Source organism: Periplaneta americana, chromosome 3 (genome assembly GCF_040183065.1).
Source record: "Periplaneta americana isolate PAMFEO1 chromosome 3, P.americana_PAMFEO1_priV1, whole genome shotgun sequence".
NCBI classification, from domain to species: Eukaryota; Metazoa; Arthropoda; class Insecta; order Blattodea; family Blattidae; genus Periplaneta; species Periplaneta americana.
This window is the reverse complement of record NC_091119.1, coordinates 95251917-95270562: the sequence shown is the minus strand read 5'-3', so window position 1 is coordinate 95270562 and position 18646 is coordinate 95251917. Positions and strand designations below refer to the sequence as shown.

The following is an 18646-nucleotide window of genomic DNA, read 5'->3' as shown; positions in this document are numbered from 1 at the left end:
GACTTCTTTCTAAAAGAAAATCTCTTTTAAACAAGAGTTCAGACATTACGCTCACGCCCTTGACTGATAACAAAAAATCTAAATACTGGAACACAATGTCTTTTTATAATAATGTATCATACAAGTTGCATAATTTTTTCAAAAAAGAAAATGTAAAGGTCTCTTTTAGAACAGGTAATAAACTTAATAATGTTATTTCAAACAATATTTGTAACTTTGATAAATATGCCGGTGGTGGAGTGTACATGCTGCATTGTAAGAATTGCCCAAAAAAGTATATTGGCCAAACTAAAAGGAATTTTAGGACTAGATATTCTGAACATAAAGCAGATTTCCGTCACAATCGTAATAAATCCAAATTTGCAACCCATTTGATTGAGATCAACCATGAACTTCAAAAAATGTCCGACGCTTTACAGATTTTAAAACCCATCTGTAATGGAACCTTTAATTTAGTAGCTGAAGAATTTTACATAGCTAAATCGCTTAATAATACTGTTTCATTAATTAATGAACAATTACCTAGTTCCGGTAACCCCTTATTTAAATTAGCCAACTCTTCTCACTGCGGCACGTACCCCCCTCCACTTACGTCATGACGTGTTTTCTCATACTGTGTTATTGCACCAGTCATTACCACGCTACCGACCAGGCAATATTACTTCTTTTACTACGCCAACACCAAAGATCTCGTAAGTGGTTTATCGTCACTTCATTTTTCTTTCTGTTTTCTATACAGGTCCCTTCACTAAAACTTATTATTGATTTTTGCAGATTTTACAATGTGCTGCCACGTCGTGATGACTGATGCGAAACAATATTTTAATTTGTTATTCTTTTAACTGTCTGTGTCTCAATTTTAAGCTGCAAGACTTCAATTTTTAAACAAATTTTGATCTATAAGCTGCATACATGTTTCTGCAGGCTTAACTCCAAATACTTTTATGTATTAATTTTTGAGACCTCATGAAGGTTTAACTGTCATACATATATATTCGACTGTTCATAAGTAAAATTTTACTTGTTTTCTTATCATTGTATTTTTATATTCTCACGTCATGTATCTTAACACATTTCGATGTTACTTGTCCATCTACGTCTTTATATGAAAAGCTTAACATCACGCAAGTCTGACCTGAAGATGCTATTATAATAGCGAAAGCGCTAGTCAAAGATACGTTCATGTAACCTATGTAATATTTTGTATTTTGAATAGACAGTTATTGAAGGACTTTTGATATTTATTTCTTTAAATTTGTTACTTTTCGGACCAACATGCCTTTCAAATTTTAATATTTCTAATTATGTCAGGTGAAGAATATAATGCGTGCAGTTCTGCGTTGTGTAACTTTCTCCATTCTTCTGTAAGTATTCCCTCTTAGCCCCAAATATTTTCCTAAGCACTTATTCTCGAACACTCTTAGTCTCTGTTCCTCTCTCAAAGTAAGAGTTCAAGTTTCACAACCATACAGAACAACCGGTAATATAACTGTTTTATAAATTCTAATTTTAGAGCAGACTGGATGACGAAAGCTTCTAAACAAATAATAACAGGCATTTCTCATATTTATTCTGCGTTTAATTTCCTTCCGAGTGTTATTTATTTTTGTGCGAGATCGTGCGTATTTTCTTGGTTTCCGCACAAAACCAATCCGCGGAAAGTCTAAAATTCCACATTCAGTATTCTCAACCTAACACACATAACAATTTCCCTCTTCTTACCGCTTAAGTGACATATTGATTTTACTGCTTTAAGCTTTTAACATATTTTTAGAGACGTTCAATATAGTAATAATTATAAATTGGAAACTTACCACTGCAATTTCACCTAAATTGCACTGTTAATTATTGTTTTTAAATATTTGCAAAAATTAAGTAAACTCTACAACTTACTCCACTAAAGTTACTGTCGTATACTATATAACGTCTTTGGTTACTGCATTCGTGATGCAAGTAACATTAACGAAGCCGTGAAAAAATCAAGATTCAGACTCATCATAGACTGGGGGGGGGGAAGACAGACATATATCACGGCCTGCTGGAGTATAGTAAACACAGAAAATATTTTAAAGCAACAATGTTGAAGATAGATATTTTTGTTTTGCAAATTTGCCGTCATTGAACAGAAACCAAGATGGAGATTTCATTGCAACTAATTAGAAATTCCTCTTTCAGGTATGTAATAAACGATCTTCGCACAAAATAATGTACGATACACGAGCGGTATGTTTTCTTTCAATTCTCGGAAATTAAAAAAGCTCAACTACGTTTCGCTTTTTTAAACTTTTCCTCGAACATGAAAACTTCAACATACCGCTCTTGTAACGCATATTACTATTGTTACTGTTGCTCCACGATATTAAAAAAAAAAAATTCTAAATTATGGTTTATCGCAACTACAGAGGTCGCCGGTGTGCCGGAAATGGACTCATTGTTGATTTATGTTATAGTTTTGTTTGTTTAATGGCCTACTCCATATGAATACACACATTTATTTTGTGTTACATATCAAAGCACTTGAAAGAACGATAATTTTAAACATTCTCTGAACAGTTATATTATTGTTTTGTTTGTTTCATGGCTTAATCCTATGAATACACACACTTATTTTGTGTTACATTATCAAAGCATTTGAAAGAACCATAACATTTACAAGACAGTATTCATCATTTATGCTGAGTCAAACTTCTATTTGTATGTAAAATTAAATGAAGATTTCAAATATGTAAAATTTAATACAAGGTGTCATTTAAAAAAAGTATTATTTTTTTGCCACACCCTGTACATGAATCAATACTTTTGTGAGACCACAGCCGTAAGTTTTAGTTAGATATCTACAACAACTTTTGTTATTGGTATTTTTTTCATGAAATGAATATATAAAGATTTATTAGCAATATTCCATACTTAATTAACACACTGTATACAATAGTTTATATATAATATTTTCAATTACCAGTTAGTGTAATTACTAATGTCTTCATGTGAATATTGATACCAAGCACCCATGTAAATTCGGTTACAAGTTATGAAGAAACATAAGAAAAAGGAGGTTATTAAAATATTATATATATATATATATATATATATATACATACATACATACATACATACATACATACATACATACATACATACATACATTTAATAAATCATTTCACCGCGTGTGTGGCTTAACGCTATTGTGTTGGTCTTCCATCCTGGTTCGATTCTCGGCTAGGTCATGATGGAATTTGTGGTGGACGACTTCGATGTTGCAGAAAGTTTTTCTCGGAGTACTGTCGTTTCCCTCTATCAATCCACCAACACTCCACACCTCCTCTTCACTTCATCTATCATCTGCAATGGTTAAAAACAGGATGAGGTGAAATCGTGGGTGTAGTAGATGCTATTCGATACACCGTCGTTAAATAACCAAGTAAAAAAAAGTAGACCCTATTCGTCTTAGTCCAGTGCCTTTAATTAGAAAGTTTATATATATATATAAACTGAGAGGATTCTGTCCGACACCGGGATGGGTATCCGGTGTGGCTTAGTGGATAAAGCATCAGCACGTAGAGTTGAAAACCCGGGTTCAAATCCCGGTGCCGGAGAGAATTTTTCTCCGTTCCATTACTCTTTCATCGTATTTAAAATAATGTTAAAGCTTCAAAGTGCCTTACTTAATTATTAATAAAAAATGCAACAACAACAAAAATGACAAGTCAAGGCAACAATGACCACCACTAGCTATAGACCGCAGTCTTCTATACTTGAAATACTACTGCTATAAGCATTCCAGGGGTTGACTTATCAAATAAACGTTGAATACAGTAGAAGGCTGTGGTTTAGATTTACGAAGCAAACAGATAATACTCTTTGCTGTGAAGAAATTTATAAACAATTTTTTACGGATCACATTTTTACAGTAACAGTATGTCATTTTTCACTAACGGTATGTTTTCTCTCCATAGACACCAGTGGCGGTATTCCATACCGTCGCATACCGTCTCACTTCCCTCTATATATATATATATATATATATATATATATATATAATATATATATATAATATATATATATATAAGGTGTTAAAAAAAGTATCCAATATTTTAGGAGGTCATAGTATGCATCAAAACAAGAAAATAATGTCTAATATACACGAGTCCTACAACAAATACTTTCTGAGATCTGACACTTGTTCATAGGAGGTGCTCAATGTGCTGTCCATTCATGGCAATGCATTCCTCTGCCCTTAGGTGTAAAGAATCACGCACTCTTTGAAATTTGTTTTAATATGTTAATAAGAAAGTCCTGATAACGATCCCCAGTTAATCTCTGTGGTAGCACGTATGGCCCTATTAATCTATCACCAAGAAAGCCTGCCCATAAATTGATTGAGAATCGGTGCTGATGCATTGTTTCTTCAACTGCAGGGGATCTTATCAGCATACACATGCTGATTACGAAAATTCACATCATCATCTCTGCTGAACCCCGCTCATATCCGCAATCAGACTTTTGTGTTCAGTATTCCTTGCAACGTATCATCATTATTCCATGCCAGGGGCGTCAACTACGGTAGGATTATCTGGTAGTCTGCTGTATTGTAGGGCAGAGAAATGCATTGCCATGAATGGACGTCACATTGAACACCTCCTATGAACAAGTGTTCAGATCTCAGAAAGTATGTGTTGTAGGACCGATGTTTACTTAGACATTTTCTTGTTTTGAAGCATACTATCACCTCCTAAAATATTGGATACTTTTTTCTTAACACTCTGTATATATAGTCGGCTTCAGTAGCGTAATTGGTATAGCGCTGGCCTACTATGCTCGAGGTTCCGGGTTCGATCCCGCACCAGGTCGATGGCATTTAAGTGTGCTCATGTCAATAGATTTACTGGCATGTAAAATTAGAACTCCTGCGGGACAAAATTCCGACACATCGGCGACGCTGATATAACCTCTGCAGTTGCGAGCGTCGTTAAATAAACCATTATATATATATATATACTTACGCGCAAGAATTGGTAGCATTTTAGTTTATTTTATTGTTAAGAATGATAATGTCAAAAGCTGTTTCAATTATGGGATTATGCCGTTTTCTATAGCAGAAACAAGTAGGAGAAAGTAAAGAAAAATCAAACGACAAGGAACATTTGAATAGAGCTGGTATTTTGTGAGCCGAAATTAATTACGTCGACTAGTAACGCTGTATCAAATTTTTCGTACAGTCACATCAGTCGAGATTGTTATGCATACAGGAACTTCCTTGTAACTTAACTTCAAGATAAAGATTGCTGTATTTATGTTATGTTCAACAATTGTGATCATCTTCATGTTTACAATGTAAGAGCATGTGAGAGCCGCAAGCCTTTATCAGCAACGCAAACCTGTACTACTCCGAAGACTTAACGCCAGCCTATTTTTAACCGTTGCAGATGATATTATGTGATGGAGTGAGTGTTATGGAATGATAGAGGAAAACGGGAGTACTCCGAAAAAGAACCTATGAAACGTCTGTCCTGTACACCACAAATTTTATCACAACTTGGCTGAGGATTGAACCCGGATCACCTGTATAAGACCAACGCTCTAGTGCTTGAGTCATTGACTGGAGTTTATTCAGCCCCTAAAAGAAATGAGTACCAGAGACTTTTCCTTGATGGTAAACTTGGCAAACGTGTAAGACTGACATCGATCCGGGACACTTTAGCAACCAATTTTTGCACAGCTTGACTACCCAGATATAGAGTTCCTTGAACATAGTAGATAGACATACTGTGAATGTAAACAACGACGTCAATGTGCAGAGTTATATTCTACTGTTAATAGTACAGTACAATCTAGTGACGGTGGAAAATGAAGTAGGATACATACCTCACAAGTTTTCATGTCCCTCGGCGACGTTGAAGTCGCTATCGTTACAATGAACAACCATGTAGTACATACTTGCAACTAGTTCGAAAAAAACTTCACCATGAATTGAAAATGCACTGTAATGGCCTGAGTTCGTTTCGTAGGGAGAGACGGAAGAATACTGTACCTCTGGTCATGAACCGGATTTTACACTAACGCACAGATAAACAAAACTCAACGTGCCATCTCACTTCATCTATACTCCGTTGCACTGTAACTTCACTTCATTCTTAAGTTGTCTCGGATCCTAAGCCTGATGATAATGTAATGTTTACGAGGCAATTTAACCGAGAATAATGCGTACGTTAAGTAGTAAAATTTTATTAAATATTAATGACTAGAGGGTGGAACCGGGATACTTTGACAATCAATGTACGCAAGCATTGACTATAGCTTTTACACACTCGGTACTGGGCACACACTGCGGACATAAACAAAGGTAATACAATCTGGTTATGATTGAAAACAAAGTACATGAATACATGCCTTATACATGCAAGGTTCCGTCTTCTTCGGTTTCGTTGCCGGCATTACAATGAACAACAAAATACATCCGAAGATTTGCGAACTGAAACGTCCTGCGGCGATCACTCAAACAGTTTTTATTTTTTGAGAACGACCGTTCAACATCACAGGATGTCAATGGTGAATGCAAATAAGTGTAATGCCATTGATGTTTCGACATTGCACTTGTACACGTTATCGAATACAGTAGAGCGTCTCGTTTAGGCACAGTGAAAACGTAAAGAAAATGCAGGTAACGTGTGGGGGAAGACGAGCCGTACGATAAACACGAGGGATGCACAAGGTTTTAGTTACAACATTTATGGCGGAACATTAAACACACAAAACAAAAGAACACAAATTGCATAATTTTATGATACACACATTTTAACAAACAAGCAATTGCAATGTTGAAATAATTCAATATAACAAATCAAATTTTGCTACTTATATTATGTTACTTTCAAGCAGCATTTTTACGGTCATAAATTTCATTCTCTGTATGACTAACATAATATCACCGTCTTCTGTGGCCCAATTAACAAAACTACAGCATATTGGTTTGAAGTGACAACACTATTTCCTAAACATAATAATTATCCCTTATCAAAGTTCAATTTATTCAGGTAAGTACAGAAGACGGTGATATTATGTTAGACATACAGAGAATGAAATTCATGACCGTAAAAATGCTGCTTGAAAACATCATCATATAGACTAAGTAGCAAAATTTGATTTCTTATATTGAATTATTTGAACATTACAATTCCTTGTTTGTTAAAATGTGTTATGCAATTATGCAATTTGTGTTCCTTTATTTTGTGTGTTTTTGGAAAATATAATGTCAATTAATAATAATTAAAATAATTAACTGTAACTAAAACCTTGTGCATCCCTCGTGTTTATCGTGCGGCTCGACCTTCCCCACACATTACCTGCACTTTGTTTACGTTTTCACTGTGCCTAAACGAGACGCTCTATTGTATACGTAAACACTATGACAAACAACCTCGACACTACCATCAGATAACTGTTCACTATGACTGTGCACAGTACTCTGCTGGCTTAGGTTCGGTTCCTACAGCGCGCAACGGGACGGCTGACAGTCATTTTGCGATCTTAACAAAATGTACATTATTCCTGAAAAGGAATGAGACGATTGAATATTCCTAAGTCTCAGATGTAAAACACTGCGCATGATCAGAGACCAGAGCATTGATACACAAGATAACGGATATTGAGTTACTTGGATTCAAGCTATTTGGTTTGTTACTAGCATCGTTCCAGAATTCACTTCAAAAACTGCAAAAAATATGATAATATTACGTAAATAAGAGATAAATATATACGTAAATCGTGTAGTTAAATCGACAATGGACCTTCATGACTAGATCGACACTCCGCACAGAAAGTAAAGCTTTCGTGTCGTTGCAATAGCTCAGACGCTAAGATCTCTGCGTGTTGTGTAGAAGAGAGCGAGTTCGATTCTTAGTCTATATCAACGATTTTTTTTTCTAAATAACATTGAAATAGAGTTTTACAAAGTCCTCAGATTAAGTGTTAATGATCACAGAAATTACAAAATTACAAGTTATAATATTATAAACGTTAATCTAATGAATGTATTTATACACACACATACAATATAAATGCATATATATATATATATATATATATATATATATATATATATATATATATATATATATATTAAAAACGAACAAAATAAAATTAAAAATATATTCCTAAGCCACACAGACAAACGATTACAAAGGTTTAGAGTCCTTAGGCCATGTCATTTGTTGAGTAATTATTACAATATTTTATTAGTAGCTTTCCCATATGTGTAATAAATGCACTCGCACAAAACAATTTTTGTTAAAAGTGTGGCTTTGGATTATTTCATTCTCACCCCTTCAGTTGATTTTAACTATTTTATCTACGTGTTTAATTTAATGTGCATTCAATTTAATTCATGTCATGATTGAATGTATAAGCACTGTTGCAGTTATTGATTAATTACATATATTAATACTAACTATTAAATGCATGTGTTAAGTAACTAATTGCAGTATCTTTTGCAAAATCTTGAATGTTTAAGTTGTCAATAATATTTCGTACTATATACTGTAAGACGTTAAAAGAATTTGCAATAGATTTGGCATCCTCTACTTTATAATCACTAATTTTAATGAAAAAATATTTTCTTATGATATCTACAAGTTTAACTTTAATAATATTCCGAATCGCTTTAATTGCATTATCTGGATTTTGTGCTTTTCTAATCAAATGTGTTCTATTTCCCTCTTTCATAAATTTTGATAAATTACACTGTACTTCTTGTAGTATTTAAGAATATGAGGATAGTTACATTGCAGCTCATTACATATAGATTCTTCTTTTTAATACATGAGATTTTTAAGTCCCTGCATTATCTACATGATTTTACTTTTGAATTTTTTCACAACATTGAGTGGAGAACATCCACTGAAGTGATTCTGAAATGAAGTGAAAAATACAATACATTTACTCTTAATATCAGTAGTACCAGTAACATATACGTTTTTCCAAGATTCATTTTGTAGATATAAATGTAAATAATCACTAGATACAGCATTTACGACCCTTTTTTAGTTTTTAAATTAATATTTTGAAATTGATCAGTAACATTGGAAACAGGGTTTGTTTATCATGTTCATACAAGCCATTGATTATAGGTGCTGCCGAATAGGAATTCAGTCTAATTCAGTGTACAAAACTTTTATCAATGGCTATGCTACTTCAGCTTGTATGCTGGTGGGGAAATGAGTCTAAGATTAAGATTTCCAGTTTCAAGGAGTGAATTTAATTTACTTTTGCGGAAAAGTTCCGAGAGATAATCAATGTCTATGTCACTACAGATCACAAATTCCATATGAGATTTCTAAAGTCTTTTCTTTACAAATTCAATGTTGGCTATAAATATTAAGAAATATGAATGATTGTAGTTAGAAGTCTGATTTACATTATAAAAAGCAAGAAGTTACATTCCTCGGCAAGATTCGAACTTTTCGATGTTTGGTTTTGTCGTCCAACACATAAGCACAGACCTATTCAATGCTTATGTTAATAACCTACAATTTAGATGTAGCAATGTGGGGTCATAACTTGGGGTTTGTTTACTTAATGTAATTAGATTTAATTTGATTAGCTTCGCAACGATTGCACTTCCTGTTATATCCTGTTATTTAAATATTTAAGTTAGAGTTGATTTATTAACTCTTACTGTGCAAGATGACCCTTATTTCAATAATTCTATATCACGTTAAATAGTCATTGTCTACACTAAAGTATTATCATCATCCCTCATTTCTCATCTTAATGGCGAACCGACGTGACATGAGACAGCAAGTTATAGCTCTAGTTGAGGCTGGATATGGGGCTAGATCTGCTGGCCGTTTGGTCGGTGTTTCTGGAAGTACAGCCGAGAGGTGGGTTCATCGTTACCAAAATTCAGGGGAGGTCGAAAATCGCCCTATTCCTGGGCGTCCCCGGATTTCTTCATTGGAAGAGGATGCTCTCTTATTCGAGGAAGTTCGACAGGACCCCTTTCGGACTGCCAACGAAATAAGAGCAGCATCTAACTTTCCCGGTTCTTCACAGACTGTGATCAGCAGGTTGAGAAACCGCGGTATTAGGAGCCGGAGGGCTGCGCAAATGGAAATATTGGGGGAAGCACAAGCTGTCGACCGTCTTGCCTTCGTTACCAATCGAGTGGATTTCGATTGGAGAAATGTAATTTTCTCCGACGAAACAACCATCTCGAGTGATTACGAAAGTCCTGTCCGTGTCTATCGTGAGGATGGTCTCCCACATGATCAGCGCTATGTGCACCGACGTGAAAGATCGGGGCGCTTTAGCATATTGTCACAGTCTAGTATATACAGTCGCGAAGCTCAATACGTAGTAAATATGCAAACATTAAATTGTTGCTCACCACTAGGATCGCTAATATCGCCTCATTACAGTCAATGAAAAATAGTACCGTCACAGTCTATTGTTTCTAGCACCCTCAAAACTCAAGCTTCGTGACTGTATATAGACTGTGATATCGTGTTAGGGTGGATGTCTTACGATGAACCTAGCGTTATAGAACGCATCGATGGCCGGTTTAATACGGGAACTTACGAGCACATTCTGGAAAATATATTCCTTCCTTCCGCCCCTAGAACGTTTTCCCGAAGGAGCATTGCTGTTCCAACAGGATAACCATCCCGTGCACTATGCCGCAAGCATTCAAAGAGGGTTTCAAAGTAGACCCGAGATCGAACTCATTAATTGGCCTCCGAAGTCACCTGATTTGAATGTCATCAAAAATTTATGGGCGGAATTGAAAAAGAGAAGGATAGTCACCTATGCCCACCGAAGCCCTCAAAATCGAGACGAATTGTGGGATCAAGTTGTTGACACCTGGGAAGATCTCGCCGGAGATCAGAACTTATTTCACAATCTCGTGACATCCATGCCGGATCGACTTAGAGCTGTAATAGAAGCTGATGGCATGTGGACAAGATATTAAGTTAACAGGTCTCTTTTTGTTTCTTATGATTTTTGTTTGAGGAAGAATACTTTTAACTTCCAAGTAAGATTTTTTTTTTTGACGAGTTTCAGCCCACTTGTAAGACCCAGAAATTGGGCATAAATTATTCCATATTTTTGACAATTTAGACAGTCGAGGAACTCTGAACAAATTAATTACACCTCAATAAAAAAAAGTTTTACCTGGAATCGAACACGAGACGTTTCGGTTTTACAGTGGAACCGACACGCTACTATATGAGCTAACGAGACAAGACAGTGACAGCAGCAGTCCAGAATGTAGATCCCTTAGCAGGCATTTGCCATTCGGTACAGAGAAGCAATGATATTTTGTGACTCGAGCTATGTTGTGAAATCCTGGCCTTAAATGGCAGTCTTCTTCGTGATCCTTATTCTGGTCCGTGTCCTTGTTGTGGTCCTTGTAACAATTCTTGTACTATTTGTCATGTTATGTATACCTACGTCGATATCGAGTGAACCGCGCTGTGGAACTTTAACTTCCGACGACCAAGAATCGTCTCATTCTTTTTCAGGGTAACTGTACCTCTGAGAGTAACGTCACATGTCTAAGCTCCGTTGTGCATCAACCTATTGCCGCTGTAAAGAGTCCCAAGACCGCCGTCTATTAATGACTTTATTCGAAAAAGTGAAACGAAATAGCTATTTACTAAAAAACTGCTCTTATATATTTTTTTCAGATATTTTCTTCTTGGGTATTAAATTGATGATACAAGCTACTTCCAAAATGTTTGTGTAAAGTAAATTAATTATATATTACATAATAAAAACTATAGCATACCGCAAATCGAAAATGTATTTGGAAAAACAAGTTAAAGCTTAAAATATCTAATCTTTACGAGAATTAACGTATTTCCAGATATTACCAAAAAGAACAATAAAGCAGACAGTAGACTATTTCCCCTAAGTTATTAATATCTAAGAATGGAACTCCAAATTCAAAACTCATTCAGAAAAAAATAGAGCTTAAAAGTCCTATAAACGAATTTATTAAAAAAAATAACGCGCCTTTCTATGGAAATAGAACAAAAAAATAGGATTTATATGACACAAAGAGAAAATTTGGATTCAAGAGACCGGGTAGGAGAGCAGTAGGCCTACCTACATGTCCTGTATTGAGTTGGAATCTGTATGTGCAGCGAGAATTTGTTGATCTCCGCAAATTACTTAAAGGCTTGGCCTACATTTAAATGTAGCCGATCTGCAACGTGATTGGCTGCCGGAAGTAAGAGCGACGCGACTATAATATACGAATTTTTCTCTTGTGACACACTTTGCAACAATGAAATTTATAATTCTAATTTATAATTTACAACAATGAGACATTCCTTCTTATGCGAACGCGATTATGAAACCGTTTAATCTTCAGTTGCAATAAAGTTTTCAGTATAGAAAGTTCCAGTAACAATATTTTAGTTACCTTACTTACTTACTTACTTACTGGCTTTTAAGGAACCCGGAGGTTCATTGCCGCCCTCACATAAGCCCGCCATTGGTCCCTATTCTGAGCAAGATTAGTCCAGTCTCTACCATCATATCTCACCTCCCTCAAATCCATTTTAATATTATCTTCCCATCTACGTCTCGGCCACCCCAAAGGTCTTTTCCCCTCTGGCCTCCCAACTAACACTCTATATGCATTTCTGGATTCGCCCATACGTGCTATATTTTAGTTACCGGTACTGTTAAAAAAGAAAAGTATTTTAAAAGCTAATCCGTTCCAATATTAACGTTATTATGCCTAAGATTAAACCTTCCAAAGCATGGAATTTAAGACAACTTGTTTCAAAGTTCGGTGAGGAAATATTCTTTACAGATGGTGAAATTTTATTTTGCAAAGTGTGTGAAGTTAAAGTATCAGCGGATAAGCGGTTCACCGTGCAGCAATATTGCATCTTCCATGTTTTCACGGATTTGTGCAATGTTCTTGCTTCAGTTAATATTCCTTTGTGGAAATTATCGAACAGTAAATTCAACAAGGACTTTCTGGAGCGGCATACAGGTCGTTCCATCCCTGACGAATCCACTTTGAGAAAGAACTATGTAGCCTGCCTGTATACTACGATAACACTCTGACAAGAATCGGGAACCAAGTTCACTGAAAGAAGATTTTTGTTTCCATCGACGGGACAACCGACGTCAAAACCCGGTGCGTAGCTAATGTCATCGTGGGGACGCTAGAAGTCTAGAGGCCGGGTAAAGTATTTCTGTTCGAGCAGGAATACTAGAATCCGTCAACCATTCCACTATTTGCCGACTTTTCGAAAAGTCCGAGTTTCTGCTATGGCCTGATGGCATACGGCACGACGACGTCCTGCTCTTCGTCACTGATGCTGCGCCATACAAGGTAAAAACAGTCAAGTTCATCCTGTCATTTTATCCTAAGATGATACATGTAACATGTTTGACTCATGCGTTGCACAGAGTAGCGGACAAAGTGAGGGGACATATTTCTGAAGTTGACGACCTAGTCTCGAACATAAAAAAAAACTTTGTGAAGGCTCCATCGCGAAGGGAACTCTTTAAATCCTTAGCTTCGAACGTTCTTTTGCCGCCGGAACCCGTGATCATACGTTGGTGTACTTGAATCGATGCCTGCATTTATTATTGTGACAATTTTGAAATTGATAAAACAGTTGTCGATGCTCTTAAATCGGAGGATGCGAAGTCTATTCAAAATACTCAAGAACTGTATTCAAACAATGAACTGAAGGGTAAATTAGAGTACATAAAGTCACATTTTGGGTCTATATCACCAGCTATAGCGCAGGAAAAAGAGATGGGTCTAGTGGATTCAGTGGCACTTGTAAAGAAAATAGAACTAGATATGGACAGTGGATTAGGTAAAGTTAGAAAAATGGTAGCAAGTGAGCTGAAGCGAGTCCTTGAGAAAAACGCGGGTTTCAACACATTATACAGAATTTCAAAAGTGTTTGACACATCAGATATTCAACAAGAACTCACCCCCAGTGACCTAGTGTACTTCAAGTGTGCACCCATTGTTTCTTCGGATGTGGAGAGGGGCTTCTCTATAATATACAAAAGTGTCCTGGCAAACAATCGGCGGTCATTTACCTTCGACCATCTCCGTATGTTCATAGTGATCTACTGCAATGCTGAATAAGTTACAGTTCATATGCTTATTTTTTCATAAAACATTTAAATAAAATTAATTGGTTACTGTAATCCAACATTTCAAGTTCTTTTTTTTTTTTTCTTACTTTCTTTGCAGAGGTTCCAAAGAGGAAAATGATGTTCTGAGACTGTATATTTTCTAAATAATTAAAATTACCAAATGAATTCAATTAATTCGTTAATTTTGTTTTTGTTTTCTACTTTTCCAATTGTTAAATATTAAGTATGTATGCCTATTAATTCAATAATCTTTACTTTATAACTTTCGTACAGTAGTTTAATATAAACAATTATTAATTAAAATAAAAATTCCAATTTTTATGTATAATTTTTTTGTAATTATTAGGTCATTTTCATTAAATTTTAGAGTTATTTTATAGGTAATCTTTTAAAGGAATTTTAGCTCATCTCTCTTCCAGTATTCGTCTTCAAATCGTTTTAGACGCTCGCAAGCTTTTGACCAATCTTGTTGAGTTATTTCGGTAAAGATGTTTTTGTTAATTCAGGGAATGTTGTGGCATTAAATTATTTGCTGCGATTTTTTATTTTAGTAGATTCCAAAGAAGTTTTATAGGGTTTAAATCACAATGAAGGAAGCCTCACCACTGTGAACCCTTTTTGTTTTAAAATTGCATCGACTTTGTAAGTAGGTTGCGATTTATTACGACGCACAATTTGCAAAAGTTTGTCTCTTAAATGTGAGTCAAAGTACATTTTTTCCTCAGTGATATTATTTCATCTTTGCGAGTTGCTGTAGTGGGGGCTTTATTTATGTAATCAGTATGGTATGGTGCGTTATCAATAACAACAATGCTCTCGGGTGCAATATTTGAAACCAGTTTCTCTTCTACCCATTTATCATAATAATCCGAGCTATTCATGTCATCATGGTAATCTTGCGACTTAGTTTTTTTTAGTAGGTTATTTTACGATGCTTTATCAACATCTTAGGTTAGTTAGCGTCTGAATGAGATGAAGGTGATAATACCGGTGAAATGAGTCCGGGGTCCAGCACCGAAAGTTACCCAGCATTTGCTCATATTGGGTTGAGGGAAAACCCCGGAAAAAAAACCTCAGCCAGGTAACTTGTCCCGACCGGGGATCGAATCCGGGCCACCTGGTTTCGCGGCCAGACGCGCTAGCCGTTACTCCACAGGTGTGGACCTCTTGCGACTTAGATTTAGAATCGTAAACTAATTCAGCCCCCTCTATAAAACACTAATTGTTCCTCCTGCATGAACAACAATTGTTCTCTGACCTGCGTTGTTATTAGTCATTACACCAGGAATGTGTTCGTGCTGCCAACATTTTTTTTACTGTGTAATTTGTATGCACCCACGTTTCGTCAGTGTACACCACTGGTTTATTAGGACCTTTCTCATTATTTCTAATAGCTCGTAAGTACTCCGCACGTCTAGCAACAATGTCGGATCTTTCAGTTAAGATGGCTGTTGTTTTTACATTTCCGGAAACGAAACCCCATTTCTCTCAAATGATTTCGAAATCTATCTCTGAAACTGAAGTTAATTTTTTGCAAATAAGAATAGTTATTTCAAAGTTGAAATTTCTTTCTTTTATTCATAATATTGTAAGAATTTCCTACGAATAGCAGATTGATAAAATTCATATAAAATTACTTTTTCGACAAGTCTTTGTTTTCGAGGAATTATAACTTTCCCCGCAGTTTTTTTTTTAACCTTTTCAAAATCTTACAAAATATTTTTTTACTGTTTTTTCAGACTTACCGAACATTGTTGCAGCCAGTAAAATTGATTTCTCTAGAGATATAATTACTTTTTTCTCACTTGTCTCTTCTTTACAAAATCCCACTACTTTGTATATTATTTCTTTCTCGCCCGAGCGAGTCCATTTTCGCGACGTTTTCTTTTTATTTTTAGGAACATTCATTGTTATGGAACTCACAACACTACACAACCTACGGCGCTTGAAATGTCGCGAGAATGCAACTGTACCACTCGCTATGCAATACACGACTGAACCCTCTAATAGAACCTACGGCGCCTGAACTGTCCCAAGAATACAACTGTACCACTCGCTGTGCAATGCACGACTGAACTCTACAAGAGAAGCCCTCATATTCGGGGGTTCATCATTCATCCCCTCAAACCCTCAATGTTTGTTTATATGTTGCCTTTTTCTTCTCCGTATCAGAACTTGTAATGAATGCGCAGTGTGTTACGACACAGATGTGTCCGACTTCTGTCACGATGCCACGAGTAATAACCAAAGCTCGGAACTTGAGGACTTGTGTCGTGTGCATGAGTAAGGTTACAGGTACAACGTACACAAAGCTCACGCTGCAAGTGCTCAGGGACAGTCGTGTGTACTAAGAAAGTGGCCACAACTAATGACAGGAAGACGGACGAAGAAACTGTTATGTCGAAGCTAATGACATTCAGAGAATTAAAGGTAAACGGTCTGTTTGAGGAAATAGAAAATACGTGTTATTTCGAATGGGTATTATAGAAGTTTGAAAATACATTTTGTTTTAAATTTAAGATGAAGAATTTCGTGGAGAATTCGGAGGAGATATGTTATTTTTTTTCGAATGGAGAGTTTATATTTTGTAAGTTGTGCCACACACAAACTAGAGGCTAGAAACGGAATTCATTGAAAGGCATTGTAGTCCCTCAAATTGTAGAAAAGTCTGTCCATAGCCATGGATCGAGACGTAGAGGGGCTTGCCCTAGTAGTGACACACTAATTGAAAACTATTTTCGAGAAAAATGTAGGATATACTTATCTTTCTCACATACGAGATCAGCTAGCAACTGCTGAAAATCGAACAGAAAACAGTAACAGTGAAAACATTCAGTATTTTAAGTCTGCTACCGAAAAATCTTCGAATGTAGATAGTCATACACTGTAATAAAATGTACACAGCAGAACAGTAAATTTGATATATTTCTCATGTTTATTTTTATTATATGTATGCTATGAAATTACGTGTTTCAACCTACCATAATATTATCAATATGTTGTTGCAGCCAGAAACCACTTTTGTAGCAGACCTGACAGTACCTCCGTGCTGGAAGCGGGAGTTTGTTGACATTGAAGTCCGGTCGCTTAGTCACGTGCAAAGACACAAGTCCCCAAGTTCCGAGCTTTGGTAATAATTTTCTGGTAGGGTTATATAATACTTACTTCGGGTCTCTGCCCACATCTTATAACTAGAGTTCGAAGTTGCGGCATATTTACTCTGAAGTTAAGTACACACAGAATAGTACAGTGTTTACAAAGCAGCTGGCAAGGTAGTCCCTCCCATCATACACACATCATGTTAGTTAGATGGAACAATACAGGCCAAGCAAAGGACAATTACATGTTCTCCTGAAGGACAAACGTAAATATTACTATACGTTGGCTGGAATACATCGCATTATCGTCTCTAGATTGTAGAAGCGTAATTATTATTCTTAGGCCTATATACAGTTATACGGGCAATACTATTTACAATTTTAATAATAATAATAATAATAATAATAATAATAATAATAATAATAATAAGCCTACTTAATTATTATAATATCACAACACAAGTCATTTGTAACTGTAGGCTTACATAAATTACAAAATAAGGAAGAGAAGTGACATAAACACAGTTAATTAAAAACATAGGTCACAGAAATAGACTTGTCTGAAATTAATTAGATTACTATAAAAGAAACAATTTAGATAAAACATTTAGAAAACAATGTATTGTCTATATATATAATTTGAACTGGTAATGGAAATTACGGGAAAACGGCTGAACGGATTTTAATAAATGACCCCTCATTTTGAAGCTGGAACCCAAAGTTTTTCAGAAAAATAGTCGTTTTCAATGAAATGTCAATTTTCCTACATCATTTTCCTATTTTCCAAAATCCATCTTTCGTCAGTTTTGAGAACTAATTAATTGCATTTCAGAATAAAACAAAACACACACTACAATAAACAATAGACTATTACATGAAGGCCATGACCTACAGGATTGCTGACATAGAGTTCAGATGGCTCAGATTCTTTCCCACCATAATGCCAATATGTCGATCTTCATTTGTGCAATTCTTTGATAACGTATAAAAAATAATTTACAGGTCTGATTCTCTGGTCTGCAGTTTTCCGAATACAGCTGTGTATTGGATATTAAGAACTATAAAACTTAAGAATGTTTGATGACATTATTACCATTAAAATTAAATATTATTATAGTTAATGCAACACATAATGCTATACTGATGATATGAAAGTGAAACCTTTTGAGGTTTTATGTAAGCAGACGCAGAGAAAGAATATTTTTTATTAGATCTTCATTTCTATAATTTACTGAGTAACGGCTATATATATATATATATATATATATATATATATATATATATATATGTTACTGAAAACTATAAAACTTACGTAAGGGAACAATATTGTTATTAAAAATGAAATACTTTTATAGTTATTAATCAAGTGGTGTGGGTCTTTTTCATATATTTAGTGGCAGTGTGATACAGAT

The 18646-nt window shown here is 35.4% G+C and overlaps 1 long non-coding RNA gene across 1 annotated transcript; it reads right to left on the bottom strand.

Annotated features, from left to right (window-relative positions):
- Positions 1 to 3142: 3142 nt before the first annotated feature.
- Positions 3143 to 16193, bottom strand: LOC138697129 (uncharacterized). The gene is made up of 2 exons (XR_011331530.1): positions 15882 to 16193; positions 3143 to 3339 (listed from the first exon to the last, which is right to left on the bottom strand). It is a non-coding gene; the product is annotated as an uncharacterized lncRNA (long non-coding RNA).
- Between the last annotated feature and the right edge of the window lie 2453 nt (positions 16194 to 18646).